Source organism: Pristiophorus japonicus, chromosome 20 (assembly GCF_044704955.1).
Source record: "Pristiophorus japonicus isolate sPriJap1 chromosome 20, sPriJap1.hap1, whole genome shotgun sequence".
In the NCBI taxonomy this organism is placed as follows: Eukaryota; Metazoa; Chordata; class Chondrichthyes; family Pristiophoridae; genus Pristiophorus; species Pristiophorus japonicus.
The window spans coordinates 79,764,663-79,769,862 of record NC_091996.1 but is presented as its reverse complement, the minus strand read 5'-3'; the positions used below and the strand labels follow the sequence as shown (position 1 = coordinate 79,769,862).

The following is a 5,200-nucleotide window of genomic DNA, read 5'->3' as shown; positions in this document are numbered from 1 at the left end:
CCCCTTCTCATCTTCTAAAGGACCAACATTTCCTTTAGTCACTCTTTTCCGTTTTATATATCGGTAAAAGCTTTAACTATCCGTTTTTATGCTTTGCACAAGTTTACCTTCATAATCTATCTTTCCTTTCTTTATTGCTTTCTTAGTCATTCTTTGCTGTCGTTTAAAATTTTCCCAATCTTCTATTTTCCCACTAACCTTGGCCACCTTATACACATTGGTTTTTAATTTGATACTCTCCTTTATTTCCTTGGTTATCCACGGCTGGTTATCCCTTCTCTGACCGCCCTTCTTTTTCACTGGAATATATTTTTGTTGAGCACTATGAAAGAGCTCCTTAAAAGTCCTCCACTGTTCCTCAATTGTGCAACCGTTTAGTCTGTGTTTCCAGTCTACTTTAGCCAACTCTGCCCTCATCCCACTGTAGTCCCCTTTGTTTAAGCATAGTACGCTCGTTTGAGACACTACTTCCTCACCCTCAATCTGTATTACAAATTCAACCATACTGTGATCACTTAATCCGAGAGGATCTTTTACTAGCTTCAATCATTAATTTTCTCTTTACATGTGATGAACTTTTATCCCTATCTCGTTTACACACTGTATTTTAGGAGAATGGTTTAAAATTTTAAGTGCTTATTGTCATGTATTCAACCAACATTGTAACCCATATATAATCGGACCTCAGTTGTGCACTGTGAGAACAATGACCACTAGGTGGTGAACTTGTGGGAGACACTTCTAATCTGGACCTTCAGGTAGAAAAGGGGAAGCTCCACACACTTTCATCACTTGAGTGCTAAGGAATAAAGGACAGGCCACAGACTGACCTTCTCTCAAGCATGGGCCTCGTGTGCATTTATACTGTATAGTAAGGATGTATCAATGGTGACGAGAAACTGGGATTTAAACCACGTGAGCATGGCCGCTAGCAGAATAGACGAGAGATACTGTGTAAAGGAATGGTAGGGACAGAGAATCAACATTGTTGAAGCAGCACACAGTTCTCCAGGCAGACAAGGGCAATTGGGCATGCCCCAACATGTAGTCGAACCCAGAGGGGGAGTTCGATAGAGATAATGGCAAGCAGAATGGCGATTCACACCATTGCAAGGGACAATGTGGCCAGTAATGGGGCCATCAACACCTGTTAATGACACACTCAAGGACAGTCACAGGGGTAGTCAGGGACGATTGACTAGCAAGGGACCTTTTGTTTCCAACAACAGCTCATGTTGGAGGCATGGAGGCACAAACTCAGCCGGAGTTTGCAGAGATGAACAAAATACCTACAGAAATTGCAGAAATGAACGCTGGGGGAAATCGCTGGAAGCTGAAGTTCAGTGAGTTCATGTGGAGCACGTATACAGTTCATACACCAGGACGCCACCGATAATGATGAAAGTGCTCCTCAGTGGCATCCCAGTATCAATGGAGCTCGACACGGGGGCTAGCCCGTCCCTGATGGGTATCAAATAGTTTGAAAAGTTGTGGGCGTCCAAGGCCAGTAGGGCCAAAATGATCACCGATTGACGCACAGCTACGGACATACACCAAGGAGATCATTCCGGTGCTTGGCAGCGCCACGGTAATCGTGACCCACAAAGATTCGGAGAACAGGTTGCCACTCTGGGTTGTCCCGGGGGATGGTCCCGCACTACTGGGGAGGAGTTGGCCTGCTGTCATGAACTGGAAATGGGGCAATGTTAATGCTATTTCCTCTGTGAGCATGAAACTCGCACAAATTTGACTCATTATTTCAACCCGGCATTGGCACTTTCATGGGGGCCAAGGTAGTGATTCACATAAACCCGGAAGCCAGGCCAGGACACCACAAGGCCAGAGCGGTGCCGTACGTGATGCGGGAAAATATAGAAGGTGAATTGAACCGCCTGCTGAGGGAAGGTATCATTTTGCCTGTCGAATTCAGTGACTGGGCGAGCCCGATTGTACCGGTGTTCAAGGCGGATGGGTCGGTCAGGATATATGGTGATTACAAGGCCACCATCAATCGGGTGTCACTCCAAGACCAGTACCCGCTACCGAGAGCGGAGGACCTCTTTGCGATGCTATCCGGTGGCAAACTTTTTTCAAAATTGGACCTGACCTCAGCTTACATGACCCAGGAGCTGGCGAGAGAGTTGAAGAAGCTGACCAACATCACGACACACAAGGGGTTGTTTGAGTACAACAGATGTCCATTCGGGATTCGCTCGGCCGCCGCGATCTTTCAACGAAATATGGAACGCCTCCTCAAGTCGATTCCAGGGGCAGTGGTTTTTTAGGACGACATCTTCATCACGGGTTATGATACTGAAGAACACCTCCACAACCTGGAGGAGGTGCTCGCAGACTGGACCGGGTAGGGCTGCGACTGAAAAAGGCGAAGTGCATCTTCCTAGCTCTAGAGGTAGAATTCCTGGGGATGAGGGGAGGAGTAGACGGGATGAGCCCTACTGCGTCCAAGACGGAAGCGATCCAGAGAGCACCCAGACCCCGTAACACGACGGAGCTGCATTTGTTCCTGGGGCTCCCGAAATATTTGGTAACTTTTATCCCAAATTGAGCACGCTGCTTGAGCCGCTACATGTGCTCCTAAGCAAAGGTCGCGAATGGGTCTGGGGGGACAGCCAGGAAAGGGCTTTTAATAGAGCACACAATTTGTGATGTTCCAACAATCTGTTAACGCGATATGACCCATGTAAGAAACTTGTGTTAACGTGCGATGCGTCGTCCTATGGTGTCGGGTGTGTGTTGCAGCATGTCAATGCCAAGGGTCAGTTACAGCCGGTAGCTTATGCCTCCAGAAGTCTGTCCCAGGCAGAAAGGGGCTACGGGATGATAGAAAAGGAGGCGCTCGCATGTGTATATTCGGTAAAGAAAATGCACCAGTACCTGTTTGGCAGGAAATTTGAGCTGGAGACAGATCACAAACCCCTAACGTCCCTTTTGGCCGACAACAAGGCCATAAATGCAGACGCATCGGTCCGCATACAGAGGTGGGCACTCACGTTAGCCACCTATGACTACACAATTCGGCACAGACCGGGCACTGAAAACTGCGCCGATGCACACAGCAGGCTCCCACTAGCCACCACTGAGGGGACGACCGAGCATGCCGCTGAGATGGTCATGGCTGTTGAAGCTTTCGCAAGCGATGGCTCAACTGTGACAGCCCGTCAGACTAAAGTCTGGACAAATAGAGACCCGCTATTGTCTCTAGTCAAGAAATGTGTCCTGAATGGGGACTGGGCAGCCACGTACAGGGCATGCCCTGAGGAATTTAAACCATTTCACAGGGGCAGGGATGAACTCTCGATTCAGGCCGATTGCCTACTGTGGGGAAACCGCGTAGTCATGCCCCAGATGGGCAGAGAGGTGTTCATCAGAGAACTCCACAATGAGCATCCGGGCATTGTCATGATGAAGGCAATTGCCAGGTTACACGTTTGGTGGCCAGGGATAGATGCAGATCTGGAAGTTTGTGTTCGCAGGTGCAACACGTGTGCCCATCTGGGCAATGCGCCCAGGGAAGCCCCCCTTAGCCCCTGGCCATGGCCCGCCAAGCCTTGGTCACGCATCCATGATGACTACGCAGGTCCTTTCATCGGAAAAATGTTTTTGGTTGTAGTAGACGCCCACTCCAAATGGATCGAGTGTGACATTTTAAATTCAAGCACATCCTCTGCCACGGTAGAAAGTCTACGGGCAATGTTCGCCGCCCACGGTCTACCGGACATCTTGGTCAGCGACAATGGCCCGTGCTTCACAAGCACTGAATTCCAGGACTTCATGGCAGGCAATGGAATTAACCATGTCAGAAAGGCACCGTTCAAGCCAGCCTCAAACGACCAGGCAGAACGAAAAGTGCAGATAATCAAACAGGGGATGCTCAGAATCCAAGGGGGTTCCCTACAAAGCCACTTATCACGCCTCCTGTTGGCCAATAGATCCCGACCACACTCGCTCACAGGGGTTCCACCCGCAGGGCTGCTAATGATAAGGACGCTCAAATCCCATTATCCCTTATACACCTCACCATGAAAGAAATTGTTGAGAGCAGGCGCCAATCACAATATAACTACCATGACAGGAATGCGAGGGCACGATATATTGGTGTAAACGATCCTGTTGTTGTCCACAACTACACTGCAGGGCCTAAATGGCTCACAGGCACTGTGATTGCCAAAGAGGGCAATAGGATTCTGGTAGTTAAACTTACCAATGGACAAATCTGCCGCAAACACGTGGATCAAACAAAAAGGAGGTTCAGCAACCCCATAGAAGAAGCAGAGGAAGAACACGATTTCGAGTTCACTCCATCACAGGTGACCGAACACCGGAACCGAAGGGAGGAGAGCCCAGTCACTGTGGGCAGTCCGGATCGGCCTGAGGCACCGCAAACAGCAGACACACAGGCCAGCGCCCAACAACCAGAGCCTCAACTCAGGCGCTCTACAAGAGAGCGTAAACCACCAGAGAGACTTAACCTGTGATCCCAATAAGACTTTGGGGTCATGTATTCAACCAGCATTGTAACCCATTTTTAAATTCAAAACCTTATAAAATTGACGACATGCAGCCAACGTGCAAAAGTAAGAATTCTTTTAATCACCGTTAATTAGCCGATAACCTTCTTCAGAATGAAATAAATAATTATATAATGACTGAGGAACAGTAGTATCCTCAATCATTCATTTTCTCTTTACATGTGATGAAGTTTTATCCCTATCTCATTTACACGCTGTATGAGAATGGTTTCAAATTGTAAGTGTTTATGACTCAGTTGTAAAACCATTGATTGTGTGTGTGTCTATTCTTGACAGGAGGAGCACTTGAGACCGAAGTTCCAGTTCTATATATGTATCAATAGAATCAATTTCCACCAGTTTCTTTAAACCCAATAACATAATTTATTTCTAATGCGCTGGATGGAGGAACATGATCCATGTAAAAAATTGTTAACGTTTTACTTGAACTGAATGCTCATAAAATATTGGAGTGGGAATTAATTGGATATCAGCACTGCTGGCAACATTTGCGGAATAGATTCGTGCAGCCAAAACGCACAATGAAACCTGGGACTGTGCGGCACCGAATACTCGGCGAAAAACAGTTAAACACTTCCTCCCTGGGTGGGCTCGAACCACCAACCTTTCGGTTAACAACCGAAAACGCTAACCCATTGTGCCACAGAGAC

General features: G+C 47.8%; 1 non-coding gene across 1 annotated transcript; it reads right to left on the bottom strand.

Moving 5' to 3' along the window:
• Positions 1-5,126: 5,126 nt before the first annotated feature.
• trnan-guu (transfer RNA asparagine (anticodon GUU)) lies at positions 5,127-5,200 on the bottom strand. The gene has a single exon. It is a non-coding gene; the product is annotated as a tRNA-Asn (tRNA).